Genomic DNA, 16,813 nt, shown 5'->3' with positions numbered 1-16,813 from the left:
TTCATGGGACTTGACACTTGTAAACACTCACTCTATCTGGCTCACGCCTCTCAGCATCGTCACCCATACAAAGTCGACCAATCACAGAGCATACAATATGCGTTGATTCAATGTGTAGTCACATTTTTTGGCTGCGCTGTACAATACACGTGTGCTTAACGCAGAAGTATAAATCTGCCTTAAACCTAAATGTTCATTGAGTTTTGAAAGTTTATTCATAAAGGTGAATAAATAGTGACAGAATATTTTTTATCTGTTTAATTCTCAGTATATAGTGTCACATGTCATAGGCTTTTAGTGTTCTTCTGTGGTGTAATTCAGCTTGGCCGTATTAAGACAAGGTAGTGAAAAAAAAAGAATAGAGCTAGTTTCGGAGCCTTGAATGGCAGCTGAAATTGAGTCTGGGGAGATTTTATCGCTTTCTGCAGTAACAGTCAGTGTGTTTATTTCCCTTTTTTAGTGCATGGAAAGATGGAGCGCACATTGCTGCTTGGTGAATCTTTTCTCACTAAATGTTAACTTCAAACCTTAATCAATGCCAAGTCTACAAATGGCTTGCAACTGGCAAGTGAAGAATGATTCTTTTGAGAGGCTTTGAGAAAGGACAAAATTTGCTTCAGGTTGAAATAACACACGCGCGCACACACATACACTCACAAATCTTGTTTACTACAAAGAAGCGAAGTGGATCTTTCATGCATGCAGTTTAAGCTTGCTGTAAACATGACTTGATGTGGGATTTTTAGTGGGAAATGCATCAAAAATCTCTCGTTATAGTTGGAAACCACAACTAAATTGCCTATTGTAAAACCTTTATACCTTCTTGTTGATGTTGAGCTCTACGCAATACCCTTTTCCATGTCACTGTCTTTATCTGGCTCTGTATAGGACATGCCATGTCTTTCAGGAGTGTTTTGTTGGGGAGTGCATTTGTGACCACACAGAACAATAGAGCAGAGTTGGTTGTGGTTAGCTGAGCGTGCAAAGTACACACGTGTCCATTATTTGCCATGTCGAGACCTCCCAATGTTTAGCTCTGTCATCAGCTGCTACTTTTCTATACCAGTCAGGTGGTGACTTACTGTATTGCTTGAAACTGTCATCATGTTTATCTTGGGCACTTTTACAATTCTTCCTACAATGATGTTTAAAAATATTATGCAGGGCTGCAACTAACGATTATTTTGATGTGATTATTTTTTAATTTCCGATTAATTGGATTACTTAATGCTATTTTAGTTTGATGCTTTGCTTGTAACTATATAAAAATACAATGTATAGGGTATTATTTATGTTTAAATGTATGTTTTAAAAATGCAAAATTCACAAATCGAGTTTATTAGCTTTTTATTTGAAAATTTTAAAACTTAAATGGAAAATAAAGTTAGTTTTTAAACAGTAAAACTTCTATGTTTATCCAAAATATAAATAAACAAAACAAAGCAAAACAACTGTTGTACTCCTATTATATCCTCATTATAAAATTACGACTAAAGGTCGGTGCCAATAGTCTAGTGGTTAGCATGTCAACAAATTGCACCAAGGTGCTCATGGCGACCCCAGTTCAATTCTTTGCTCAAGGTCATTTGCCGACCCTTTCAATTTCTCTGCTCCCCACACTTTCCTGCCAGTAAAATCTCCGCTTTCCTATCCCAATAAAGGTGAAAACCCCTAAAATATGTATTATTATTATTTTTTAATTAGGACATAGGCATGCTGACAATAAAAAATATTAAGCAGCTGGTTTATTTAAATTAAAAAATATATAAATTATAAACCAAAGTTTTTTTTTTGTTTGTTTTTTTAAATAAATTATAATAAGAAATTTTCCAAAAAAACAACCACAAATATTACTTTTGGAAACAGAGGTAGAAGAACAGTAAACTTTCACTGTGCATATGGAGTACTTTTTTATTCACTTCTACAAAAATTTATTTATTTGATAAAAAAAAAAATTACATATTGATACAGAGGTAGAACCAGAAAATTTTCAAACAAAAATGTTTTGCATATGAGCATGAACCTCATTGACTTATTGTAATATTCTACCGCTACTGTTTCTTGCTAATATCAAGTCTCTCTATTTGCGTTGATTAATTTTAGGTAATCTCAAATGGTGTCATTTAATTATTCAATATAGCTTGTGAGGTGATTGAGCAATATGATACATGCAAGTGGCAGCCGAACAGATCTAGCACGACTGTCACAAAATTAGCAAACAGTTCAAACTAAATCACTTAAAATATGTTTTACCATCCGTAACTCCAACATGTTTTTTTATGTGCTCCTGCATGACTGTGATTCTAATGTGGCATAAAATATGGTCTTGTATAGTGTTCAGGTTAACGTCTTCTTAAGGCTGGTTTTTACATCTGCAATCCACAGTGCCTACCTTGCGTGTAGCTGTGCATTTATACTTCTGCATGCTGTTTGTGTTGCTCTACAATGACCTCCGAAATGCTAGATGGCAGTGAGATTTTTATATCCCTCTGTGTCAAGTTTTTTTCACTGTTGTTTTGTTTTTTCTGAATGCTACCTTGATGTACTAGTAGCTAAAACTTATTTATTCAGAGGTGGGAACCGGCAGATGTGCAACAACTTTAATCGTAAGGTAAACGCAAAACAATAGTTTCCATGTGGAGCTCCTTCACGGGACTCGACACTTTTAAACACTCGCTCCATCAGGCTCACGGCTCTCAGCACCGCTCACACTTAGCACTGCTACCAAGCCAACCAATCACAGAGCTTAAGCTATGGTTGCGACATGTAGTTCCGCTTTTTTCAGAAGTTTGCCTCTACTATGGAGAGGGATCTGTGTCCACACAAAGGCTGTGCGGGATCATACGTGTGCACTTGTTGCAGAAGTATAAATCAGCCTTTAGAGCAGTTTAATGTTAAGTGCTCCCATGTCTTGGAGGACTTAGGGTTCATGCTTTTTCCTGCAGCTGGTTCTATACCTTTCATTTTGCGAGTTGCTGTGTATTATGTAATCACACCAAAGTAAAGTGAGCAGTCCAACAAATCGATAAAATCATTTGTTGATAAACTAATTTCATTATTGATAATTATCGATTTGATCAATTATTAATTGTTGCTGCTACGCATGGGTCGGTATAAGTTTTTGACAGAATTATAACCTTGGACAAAATTATCACAGAATCACAGTATTGTGAATACTGCTTTAAAAAAGTTATTTTTAAATGTCTGGGTAAAAAACACAGTAAACATGTCAGGCTACATAATTCAAATAAATCATTTATATATGCTGTCTTCATTTGTTTCAATAACACAGATTTCTTTACAACACATTAGGAACACATGAAAACCCTTACATATACCCTCAGAATGGTATAACAGAAAATTTTTGCAGTTTTAAAAACCTTGACTTTTCCAAACCACGGTAAACCTTGAAACTGGTTATGTGCCCTAATATTATGGTTAATTTAATATGTATGCTAGTATTTGCATGTTGTTCTGATTTAGTTTGACTATTGGATGGCTTCCCTCTGCTTTGCATGGGTAGTTATTTTTGACATTTTATTATGGAAAGGTCTACCAAAGCCATGCTGTCTGCATTTCTGCAGTGCATTATGTCAGGTCTGAGAATTGTTTGGCATCTGCACAGAACCACACGGCTATAAAGAGGGGCATTTCCAGAGTCTCACTCTCTCGGTCTGAACTTTTGCATGTGCTCATAGCACTGCTGAACCTGAACAAAACCCTCAATAAAAAGCATTCATTAGTACTGAGCCCTCCAGCAAGTCCCGCCATCGCAGCCAAAGAAAACAGGCTAAAATTTCTGTGTGTATAAAGGTTAAATGCGTACAGAACCCCAGGGCTTGACAATAAGGATGCCCTGGTGGCCAGAGGTCAGTGTGAAAGGTTTTTGGAGCAGTTGAGCGACTGTTACTGCTGTCATTCATTCATTTTTCATGCGATTCTGTGCATCTAAAATGTTTCGGTAATTAAATTAGGGTTGCACAATATGTCGATTCAGCATCAACATCGCTATGTGCACAACCACAATGGTCACATTGCAGAATGTACAATGTCAAGTATGGATCATAGTTGACCAGGCACCACAGTTCAGAACGTGTGTGATTTGTGGAGTAATTGCAAAGTTATACTATAATAGAGTGAAAGTTTATTTTATACGTTTTAAAAGTGTTACTGTGCAAACATTTTAGTTGTGTTTAAAGCACAAGAAACAATAATAGCTTTAACACAGGTTACATTTATTTAATTTATACAGTCAAACTATGCAAAATTTTACACTTGATAATTCTATTTGTATGTGTTGATAGATAGACTCACCAGAAAAAAATAAAACACAGATTATTCTGTTCATTCACTTTCTATTAGAAAACGAACATTATTGAACTAAAATCTAGATGGTAAAAAACAAAAAACAATCTTGAACCAATTGTCATATTCAGTACACAGGTCTGTTTACATAGTAAACCAACAACATACACATAACAAATTAAAACCATGTTCTGAATGTACAATATTCTAAATGTGCTGATGTGCTTGTGTAAATCCTGTGCATCATAGCAATAACTTTTACCTCCTCAAAGAAAACAATATTTTTGAATGTATCAAACAAAACTCAAGTACATGCACAGAACAACATGAACATTTATAGCAAATAAACAAATATAAATATTATCCGGCTGTTTTTTTAAGTGTTAAGTGAGTTCATAAACAACTATGATCGATTACGCACTTAATAGAAAAGATTGGCTCTTAGGGCGTACTCACACCGTACAGTTGCCTTGAACCGGGCCAAAGCACGCTTGTCCCTTCTCCCACCTACCCTGATGGACCGCACTCACATTACATTTGGGCCTGGGCATGATTACGTCATCGATGATGCGCTTTTCAGTTAGCGCTTTTGCTTAGCAAAGTGGAAATTTCTTTAGTTAAAATCGTGTAAGTTGTTTGATATGCAGTGACACGCAGTCAAATATTTCGCCGAACAGATCAGCCACTTTTGACGCTCATAAACAATCATAAAGTCCTCGTGCTGCAGGAATTAGGAGGTTTTCTGAAGGCGCAGCTGTCGTGCAGTGAGAAGTTTGCGTCTTTAATAAACTATGACAGTTTGCGTTCATTGAACAGTAAGAATGATTAATAAATCCATATGAAACAGTCCCTTAAAAGTCAAGTCTCTCTTTCATTTTCGGGCTTACGCGCATTTTGCACTCACACACAAGCGTACTGCACCAAAGCCCAAGTGAACCGCGTTCAGGCACACTTCTTCCAACCGGGTCAGGGCTGGCCCAGTGAACCGTGCCTGAGCCCAATTCAGCGCACTTACACTTCTCAAATGATCCTGGACATGGTTCGGATAGCCTAGTGTGAGTAGGCCCTAAAGGTCAGATCTGCTCTGGTGCTGTTCAGGAAACTGATTAGGGCTATGCAATTTGGCCTAAAATCTAAATCTTGATTAATTGAACATTTTAACTTGATTATGATTAATAAACAAATATTTAATTTATTTATTTAATTTTTTTGCCTTCATAGTTCACTGACAGGTTTTGTACAGTATATATGCTCGCATAATCCAAGTGAGGGATGTTTGAATGAAGTGTGCATTATTGATTTTTAGAATAATTGAAGGAAACACAAACTATCTACCATCCATGATTATTTATTGAACATCAGCATTGAACAAATCATATTAAAATACACATTGCCTGAATTCAACAGTCACTTTTTTCTTACACTTTTGGAAACATTTTTAATTTTTAGTTATTAATTTTTAATGTTTTTCATATTAAAAGTATAAAATAAGCTGTATCTCTTCTGAATTAAATAACTCTTGTATATCCTCATTCATTCATTCATTTTCTTGTCTGCTTTGTCCCTTTATTAATCTGGGGTCGCCACTGCGGAATGAACTGCCAACTTATCCAGCAAGTTTTTACGCAGCGGATGCCCTTCCAGCCGCAACCCATGTCTGGGAAACATCCACACACACATATATCCATGCGTAGGATGCATAAGTATAAATCAGCCTTAACATAGCGGGGTAACGTGACTACACGAGAAGTAGAAAAAGTAATTGAAAAAATTTACCTGGAAAAATTAGATCGATTTTAGGTTTTGAATGTCGATTTCGATTACTTTTTGATTAATTGCCCAGACCTAACACTGGTGTTAAACGGTTGCGACGATCAGCTGATCCATTATAGACGGCAAAGGAGTGGAGAAAACTTGCTCTGCAGATACGAACACACCAGCAGGTCAAAGGGGCCACAGAGAGTGAGAGTCTACAGTTTATTTTCTAGCTGGGTTCTGATGTACTTCCATGCCAGTGAAAGACTGTCCTGCAAACTCAAAAGCAGTAAATTGTGCTCAGTTATCTGCTTTTTATGTAGTTGAAGTATTATAATTTAGTCTCTTCCCTCGCCATAGTAAGCTACTGACATATAGCACAAATAAGATAAATGACATCAGTACGTAATAACCGGTAAGAATCTATTACTGAACCGATACCAAATTGTTCAAGTCTGCATCGCGGTGCATCTAAGAAACAAATAAGTTTGACACCCCAATTGATTGGAGTCCTCAACCATCAAAAATTTACAAGTGAGATGCATGTTTGTTTTGCCCAGGCAAGAACATAGTTCGAGGCATTGGAATGGTTTCACATTCTGTCCGATCTGTATTTCACATAGGGCTTGCATTCCAGATTAGGGTTGGGCCGATAAACAATATTATATCAAATCACGATAAAATTTATGTCAATAACAAAGATAAGCTCTGGTCTTTTTTACTCCATATTGATGTATATAGATCGAACAGCAGAAATGTGCAACAATGGAAATCTAAAAGTGTGTTGATATGTATCGAATTTTTGACCACCGAAAACTTATTGGCCAAAATATATTATGTCATTTAATGCACCCTCTAATTTTTGTGGGAAGTCACTGTTGGGAAGCATTTTTAAATCTGGAAGCATTAACAACTCATGTCGAAATATATATCGTTATCATTCAATGTAGAAAATAATTATCTAGCTTGCATTTTTACTATATCGCCCAGCCCTACTCCAGATAGCATATATCTATTTTAATGACAAAGGGTTACATAATTGAGCAACAGATGTCAACATTGGCATCAAAATAGCTAATATGTCTAAAAAGTCACATAGAATTCACCAACAAAATTATTTTAGACGAGTCTATATGAATTGATCATTTTAAAAGTGTTATGATATCTCTGAGCTTCTCAACTCCTTTATGCAATGTTGTTTTAAAACATGACTGGGTTTTGGTAAGCAGATTTGAGAAGACAAGTCTAGCTAAAGTTCTTGTACAGCACAAGGAGCAATAGCCTACATTGTGTTTTCTGTTTCTGGGCTGTAACTTAAATGAATGGAGAATGGCTGGTTGTAATTGAATGACTTCCTCCATAATAGGTCTCTGCTTTGTAGAGGAAATGAGTAAGAGTTCCTAAATGGTGAATATGAACAGATGTGTTACAAGGGGGTCATCACCACTCAACTATTGTGAGGCCATGGTTAATTATTAACTCTCTCCTTTATTCCATGCCAGTCACACCTTTCAACGCACTGTTTTGCTTTGGTGTTTATTTCAGCGCAAAAGGAGATGTGTGCTGGTTGTCCGACTAATAAAAACACTTCCTGGGGTTACAGAGTTCACATGTAGACTTAGAAGGAATCTCTGACCGTTTAAAAGAAAGTTTTTGTGGCGTTCTGCTCATTGATTGTTGGTTTTAAGGCACGCACAAAGTCGTGCAGTAAACAAGTTTGCTGTCATCTCACACAACTAAAGATTCTAACAGAAAAGCTCAGCTGTCGCCTTCCCACTGAATCGTGACTGCTCTCTATGAGCTTGTAAAATATCACAAACATTAAGGATCATCGTAATCACGGTGTAAAAAAACGTGTGGGTGCTTTGCATGCACAGTTGAGCCCTCCCTCCAAGCATCTGTGTTCCCATTGCCAGCGCCTCAGTGAACCACACTAACCTTCTCATTTCATGGGTTTTAATTTCAATTAGCTATGGCTGATCGTTCGCTTTGATCGTATTAGTCTCCCCTCAGAGCCCCGATTGCGTTTTTATACACCCTGTTGGTTTTACTAAACCCTCTGGAATTAACAGCAGTGATGGCATCTTCAAATGTTTGATTTCCACTTCCTACAGCTGTCTCTCAACTTTTAGCACAGTTTCTCTCTCAGCTCTCCAGCAAAGCGTCACAAATTACACACACGAGTTTAGTTTAGTGGAGATGTGTATACACAAGCCACTGATTAATTGCTGCTAATTATTTCATATAGTTAACTGCTGGTTTTTGATGGGGCTTATTGAAAAGACTTCTAAAGCTCCAGATTTGGGAGGAAGTCAACATTCCTGGACTTGGGAAATAAGTTGTAATCCTCTTTCTGAGCAAGGGCAGCGGGGTCAACTCCTCCTGGCACCTGTGCGGATCTGAATGTCTCAGGCTTGGTGACACTCTGTCTGAGGAGTGTTTGGGAGCTGTGTTGGGAACTAATCCACACAAACTCTCAGTTCTGTTTAATTCTTGGAGAACACCATTTCTGATCTCATGTGTGGCTTATTCAGTGTCGTTTAGTAAGTGTGAAATTCTTGTTAGCTTTCAATTTCCACTTATGCTTTGTATATTTTTTGGTGTTCAAAAGCCACATTGTTTAAAGCCCAGGACACAACAAGAAATTGGTTGGCTGTTGGTTGGGTCGTCAGGACCGGCTGGTGTATTCCACACATCAACTCTTGTCAGGTTGATGTTGTATTGAGTTGACCCGATTCGCTATGTAGGACAGTATGACTGGTCATTCAGTTACCCAAGTAAACAATTCAACAATTGTAAACTAGGACTGTGCGATTTGGGTAAAAATATCTAATTGCATTTTTTTTTTTTTTGATAGATAATACGTTTGCGATTTTAATTTTATAGTTAAGATTCAGCTCAATAATCTTTATCGTAGCTTCTTCAAAAAAAGACACTGAAAAGATACTTATTTACTCCAACATTTACTAGATTGAGTGTCATTGGCAATACTTTATGTTGGCTTTTTGCAAGACACTCTCCATATAGCTGCCTGTGGTGCTTTTTAGGTGCTGGTTGTTCTATTTCCTTGTTATGTGGCAACAAGTCTACAACAGCTTTTACAAATGACCTGTTTTTGTTCGTTCTCTGTGACTTTGAAACCAACATATTACCAATCCCATATTATCGTTGTGCTGTTTTTCTTTAAAATGAATTTGGCTTTGATATTAAGTGACAGATGCCATCATCCTACTTGTCTATGCCTTCCTGTTTGTTTGTTTGTTTTTTATTGTGTGTGTTCTGTGTAGTCCAGTTACTCAATTCTGATTGGGTAGAATGAATGTGTCCTCACTCAATTGGCTAGTAAGCCTTTCACACATAAGCCCCTTTCACACAGTGATACCGGTAAATATCCGGAAAATTTCCGGAACAACTTTACCGGTAAATTCAAAAAAGTGCTGTTCACGCTCTTTCCGGCAATCTTCCTTCTGCATTCACAAAGCGCAGCATTCCAGCAAATTACTTCTCTTTCCGGAAAATAGCCAGAACGAATTTACTGGTATTTTCAAAAAGGGCCTGTTCACACATACAACCTTTCCGGAAAATTGCCGGTAATTTTCCGGAAAGGTCTGTATGTGTGAAAGGGGCTATAGACAGTAATCACGCATTTGCTCTGGGCGGGAGAAATTAAATACATTTTATATTGTACCCTCTTGCGATTTCGCTAATCACAACATTTTAAATCACGATTGCGATTCAGTTTTGATTAATCGCACAGCCCTACAGTAAACAGTTAAAAATTCTCAGCATTTATCAAATATTTGCAAACAATATGGATTATTAGATGTCAGCAGACATATTTACATGAGCAAATCCAATTTTGACAAATCCAAAAATGACAATTACTGTGATAATGGTACTAAATCCTTTTTTTATGGTTTGTGTGTGCGTCTTAAGTTCTGGTTTCCCTTTACTGATTAAAATATGACATTACTGCCCCCTGTGGGTGCAGAAAGACCTGTCTTAAGATGCAGGCGCAAATCCACGCAATCACTCTTCAGTAGGTTACCATCCACATCAGTGAGACCCAACTGGTATTGGCTAACGTCTGTTTTCATCTGCGCTCCTTGTTTGGCGTTGTATTTGTGTGTCCTGGCTCTAAGGCTCCTCTATTGAACTCATAATCGGCTTCAAGCTTGCATTCATTTTTGAGTGCAATACCCACATCCTCAATTTCATTCATTAATTTTTTTTTCGTCGGCCTAATATCTGAGTGAACCGCCAGCTATTCCAGCATTATTTATTTATTTATTTTTTGCAGGATGTGCATTCAGCCCAACCCAGTACTGGGAAACACCCATACACACACACACACACACACACACACACACACACACACACACACACACACACACACACACATTCATACAACTAATTCCATCCAATTGACCTGTACTGCATGTCTTTGGACAGTGGGGAAAACCCAAGCAAACCAGTGACCTTCTTGCTGTTAGCCGACAGTGCTAACCACTGAGTTAACACACATTTTTTCCCATTATTCTTTACACTTAGACATGCGCCACAGTGATTAGGAAAAAAAAATCAGGTTGCATCCCTTAAATCTCAATGTAAATGTAGAGTATTGCAGTACTGATTAATTGTGTTTTGCATTTTTTTTCTCAGTTAAATTTGTATATCATTTATGCTTTTTTTGGTGCACAATGACTGAACAAATCAATATAACATATATAACATAACAAAATAGCAAGCAAATGAATACAGTGTGAATGTAAACTGTGATTTCGATCGCAGTATTTGTCATTTGACACAAGAACAATAGTACAAATAGCTTGTTTGGGTACTTTTTCCTCACACTACAAGTTGTATTACAATCTTGTGTTTGGTCAGTAGGCCGAGAGTAGTTGGTCTTGTTGTTTTGATTTAACCACATGAGCGTCTCCACAATAAAAAACAATCAAATCAAATGTATTTTCTGCCAGGACATGAAGTTTTCCAAAGTGGACTCAAAGCTTGAAATGTTTTAGACCCCATTTATACATGTATTTAGCATTTTTCACTTGTGATTGTATTGACAAGAAATACTAGTCTTAATAGGGCTGCACAATATATCATTTGAGCATCGATATCCCAATGTGATCATTCACAATAGTCACATCGCAAGCACGCACAATGTTTAGTCTGAATTATAATTTACCATTTTGTAAGTGTTTTTGGAGGAATATATATATATTGCAATGTTACATTTTTTTCAACATTGTGCAGCCCTACATCTTAATTTTCTGATTAAACAGAGCTTTATATCCATAATTTCAGGTAAAATCATTTGATAATGCTCTTTTATGGCTAAATTACCTTCTCAGTTTTCAACATGTAATATAATACTTAAATATGTATATCTTTGCTTTTCCATTTTTAGGTTTTTACAGGAGTTAGTGGCTTCAGCTTAAGACAGAAGGACTCTGTAAATACTGACACTGATGAGTACACTGGATCATCATGTACTGCAACGTTTGCTACCCTGTCAGGTAAGAACCTGCTGCTGCTGCTGCTTGTGTGCTGGTGTATGATACCCCCTTCACTTTAGCATTGAGTTTATGCCCTATACCTTTGATCTGTGGGTTTTTATACTTGTAAATCAGCGTTTGTCATATTTCCCAGAAGGCTTTGTGAAATTAAACTGCCGGTAAATGGTTGGAGCGTTCTGCTCTCTGTTACCAGAGGGTCACCTCTTTTTCAAAGACTCACTCCATAGCGAATTACATTAGTAAATGCTGCAATTTTTCCTGACTTCCTTCACTTTTGGCTGTATTTTCATGGTGAAAGAAGGATCATGCAGCAACCTTGATTACTGAAGCCCAGAGATTAACCCTTAACCCTATGTCTGAGACAGAGACAGACCTACGCAATCAGTGGGTTTCCTGTCTCATAATTATTGGCGCATGATTGGTCTGTCAGAATCCAGCTCCCCTGCAGCCCACCTCCATCGCATTAATGACCTACAACATATGAGAACTGTGTTTACATCAGAACTCCATACCACCTCATAGACGGGATCACCATTGGGATTTTCTCAGGTACTTATGGGCTTTACTCTTGATTAGCCTATAGTGCACATTTAGCCGTCGCTCAGAGGCATGGGTCAATCAGTCCATGATGCAGAGGGTCGTATGGACCTGGGATGTTTACATGGGTCTGGTGGGACGGCTGGCTGGAGGGAGGGGCTGTTCCACTCAATTGCAGCCACATGTTTGCAAAGGATGTGGAGCTGAACGAGGCCGTGTGATCTGCCAGACTTTAAACAGGGCCTTCGCCTGTGGGCAGCTCTAAAGTTTTCCAGCGTGTTCCTTCAGCCTCTTCGTTACTGTGGTTTCTGGGCAAACACACTGCCCTGTTGCCATACAATTTCGCATTCATAAACTGAGCCTGCGCTGCCTGAGATTCCCATACAATTTGCTCAGTCCAATCCGTTCCTTTATTGACTTGCGCTAACACTCAGACCACACACATATAAGGAAGTTATTTTGAGATTGGGCATGGAATATTTCATACATGCCAGCGAACATCTGCAAAGTTCAGAAGCAGGAAATCTTTCAAATATGCACATGGGGCATAATGGAAAGTGACATTGTCAGCGAACTCTGAGTTTTGTTAGAAATACTTCGGACACCTGTTTTATGTGATCTATTCCACTGTTTGGAACTGTTTATATAAGTATGTGTCTTTTACATATAGTCTGAGTAATCTGTGTATGCTGGAAAAATCCTAGATACAATCCATGCCAGTTACTGGAGCTTAGTAAAAAATTTGAACTGGAATGGTTCAATTAGACAGAATGGTTTATGATTTACAAAGACAAATTATTGTTTATTTCTGGCTAAAATTGAACTTTTAAAAGTTTATTTGAATTCACTGATTGTTGGATCTGGAATGAGAGTGTCCAGATTTCACTGTTTGAATGGGGAACAAAGACTTTACAACTTTGAGTAAAAGAGCAGTAAACTCTGTATAAAGTTGTAACATTATAGACTTTTAGAAGTTTAACAGATTGGGCTATGTATGGCCTATATTGCAGAGTTTGGGAAAAAATAAAAAATAAATAACAGTGGTTAGCTTGAAGGTAACCTTCTTTAAAAAAAAAAAGATAATTTTTTATTTATTTTTCAATTTTTTTGCTTTAAGCCTGGCTTATCTTCTTTCTAAACTTTTGTTTTTTTCCAAATATGGTTAGATTTTTTTTCTCCACAGCCACACACTTCTTAGATATGTATATACACATATACATACACACATATACACATTCAAATGACATAACTAAAATATAAAAATAAAAAATAATAATAAATAAATAAAACTAGTGAATTGAAACATAATGACAAATTAACAAAAACAATAATGCACACAAGAGTACAGAGAGTACCAAGACTACAGAGCTTTACATTCAAAGAGATTTTAATATTAAACATGTCTGACACACATCCAATTATCTCTTTAGGACATTGCATGAGGCTGTGATATAGTATACCTTTATTATCGAAACATTTAGAGCACACATCTAGAATATTAGCAGATAAATGAATAAGTTTATCAGGGGTTATATACATTCTCATTAACCATTTATTGAAGTAGACGGACGTCCAACGTTCTCCAGCCTCTGGCACTTAGACTGCAGCTTTGCAAAAGAAGTTTGGTCAGAGGAGAAATGGTCATGCCCAACTGAGCCTAATTTCTCTCAAAGTTTTTTTCTCTTCACTTTAGTCAATTAATGAAGTTTTGTTAACCGCTGTCACCTCTGGCTTGCTTGGTTTGGGATTTATGGAGCTGCGCATCGATGGATTTGCTCTTCAGTGTTTGGACTTTCAGCAGTGAAAATCCACACTAAACTAAACTCTGAAAACTGGACTGACAGTTTCAATTTACTAGGATTTCTATGTTAAGTTCTTTTGACACAATCTACTTTGTAAAAACGCTATATAAATAAAGCTAAATTGAATTAAATAGTTTAAACCTGGTATTTATTTTTTGTGTTGAGTTTTCAACCAAGCATAATTTTTAGTTTGATTCATCTATATCTTATTTCACACTTTTATATTCGAGAAATCGGTTGAGCGCTGCATTTTATACAGTTATGAAATCTTTCCACTAAAATATTTTAGCATTTTTTTGTGCTGTTAATACCACATTTCAGTACCAAACATACCAAAGCGGGATAAACAAAGCCACCAGTCAGTCATTGGGCAAAAAGTTTCTGCTTAAACCAAACTTCCTCTACAGGACAGGTAGAAAGTTTGCCACAGATGATAAAACCTCTTTTGTTATCCAACAGCTATGGAATTTGAGAGCAGATAATAGAAAATATAGCATCTCTTTCCTTTATATGCCATGCCCTACTGCCTTTTGAGAGACAGCAGCTCAAAACAACAGCGATAAGACAACAAGTCTCCAGCAATCCCAGAGTCTGTCTTTCCAATCTATGTGGATAAGCAAGAAAAAATAGCATCATTTTAAACACCTTGTGGCAGACATCTTGATTTGTAAGCTCATGCGGGAACAGACATTCTGGCAGCACGGGCTCTGCAGAGTGTGAAAAGGATCTGTTTGATACAGAGGAATCTCCTGCCGCAGCCATTAAGTGTCCTGTCTGGAGGATTGGAGACATCGGAGAGCCCTGCATGAAGTGCTCTTTCATGCTTTGCTCATCAGGGTAACGTCCTTCAGCTCAAAACAATTTGCACTTAGTGTTTTTGGGGAAAGGGGGCAATGTCACATTCACTTGCCAGCTGGATGACATGTGTTTCTATACACAAAGGGACTAGCCACTTAGTAATATGGATTTTGTTCTTCGTATCCAAAAAGAATTGGCTTGCATAGGTCAGCACTGTGGTCTCTGATCTGTCAGACAGGATTTCACACTCATAAATGTGTAGATTGGTGGAACTCAGATGACCTTCCATGGGTAGGGAACACTACTCTGATTTAAAAATGCAGAAAGGAAAATAAAATTGGATGAAAATGACATTCTAAGTGATATCCAAGCGTTTGTGGCTCCTGTACATTCATTTACTATAAGGTTTTTAAAGAGCTATAGTAGCTCAATTTGTGCTACATAATTATTACTACAACAAAAATCCCTGTCTTAACGAGTATTTGTCAACTTCTCAAACATTCAAAATGGCTAATTCATTTATAAATGAAACGAGTGATTATTTATAAAAGGATCTTTAAATCATTTACTCAAATGATTAGTTAAAAAAAAGATTCATCCCGGAACAAAATACTGCAATGTAGGGTCAGGTCGATAGACGATGCTATCGTCAATCACTGATGGCCGATAGAAATCATGATGCTGAGCCGGCATCGCGATCCTCCATCGCAGCAGAAAACCGCTTGCGAAAAAATTCACACTAAGGCCCCGTTTACACTAATGCGTGTTAGTTTGAAAACGCATAAGTTTTGCTACGGTTAGGCCATCTGTCCACACTGCGCCGGAGTTTTCGAGCGCAGAAAACAGAGCGTTTTGAAAACACTGAAGAGGCCGTTTTCATTCTAAAACGCTGCTTCTCCGTCTCAGTGTGGATGGGGGTAAATGGAGACATCTGAAAACAAGCGGTGCTGCAGACATTCACCTCTCTGATTGGGGCTTTTTCCTCAATATTAAGTAGCCTACACACACAGTTCTGCATCCTCTCCTTGAAGTTCAGACTTCACAAGTTTGATATGGAAAACAGACTCCCAAGGACATTTTGGGTAATCTTCAAGGGGAACAGTGTACTTTATAACCGTATTCACATCATCCTGGCTACGTTGTTTCACTATATCTTAATAATGACATGATATAAGGAACTGCTTTCATTTTGATATTAACAACTTAATAGACAGCAGAAAAGGTTGAGGCGTTGTGCTGTATATATGAGCATCTTCTATACTGTATGCGTATTCAAAACAAGACGGAGCCTATAACATTACTGCCTCCTCTTCATTTTTAATGAAAATATGAAACCCTCTCTTTTGCTGAATATCAGTTTTAATAATCCATAATGGCCATTATAACAGTATAATGTACAATAAATTTATACATTATTGGAAATTAAGGCAAGCAATCAGTCAATATACAGAATGTACGTGGTTACATTAATCATTAACTTATCTTTGGGCTCAGTCAAAACACGTTACCTGAGAACAAGTCATAGATTAAAAAGACCAAAGTCAGGGAATATATCATTAGATAGAGACAACAAGAAAAAATGTGACGTTTAACAAATATAGTGAGATTAGATTCAGCGTTAGATCCTTGATGCTCGGACGAGCACAGCTCTCATCTGGGTTGACAGGCTGCAGCGCATGCCTGAGTGCGTGTGTGTGTGGTCACGTGATGTGCGTTTTCAGCATTTTGGTGTAGATGGAGAGATGTTCCGAAACGCTAGTGTGGGCGCGGAGGCCCCTTTACACTATTACGGCTTAGTTTTAAAATTGCATTTGAAAAAGAATACGGTCCCGTTCACACTGGCGTTTCAACTAGAAATTCTGAAAAGCCCCCCTTTCACACTATACCGTTTAAAACACACATGACATGACCCCACACACACACACACACACTCTCTGTCATGTATTGCAGTGCAGGGCTATGTGCGAGTCTGAATCTGAAGTCTAGCAGTCACCCCAGAGAGCAGTGCACGTCAGACAGTTTATCAAGGATATACCGCTGGATCGCGTCTCACTATAAGTATTATACAAGATATTTATTTAATCTTGTTTC

At 37.5% G+C, this 16,813-nt stretch overlaps 1 protein-coding gene across 2 annotated transcripts in view; it reads left to right on the top strand.

The window, feature by feature from the left end:
- Nucleotides 1-16,813, top strand: part of bmpr1ab (bone morphogenetic protein receptor type 1Ab) — a 72,012-nt gene that overhangs the window by 8,190 nt on the left and 47,009 nt on the right. For both annotated transcript variants that reach the window (XM_087274931.1, NM_001004585.3), the window contains 1 exon segment: nt 11,477-11,585. The gene's annotated coding sequence lies outside the window, so the exon portion shown is untranslated.

Source organism: Danio rerio, chromosome 12 (genome assembly GCF_052040795.2).
Source record: "Danio rerio strain M-AB ecotype USA chromosome 12, GRCz13ab, whole genome shotgun sequence".
Classification (NCBI taxonomy): Eukaryota; Metazoa; Chordata; class Actinopteri; order Cypriniformes; family Danionidae; genus Danio; species Danio rerio.
Note: the sequence above shows the minus strand (reverse complement) of the source record. Positions and strands in the feature narration are given on the sequence as shown.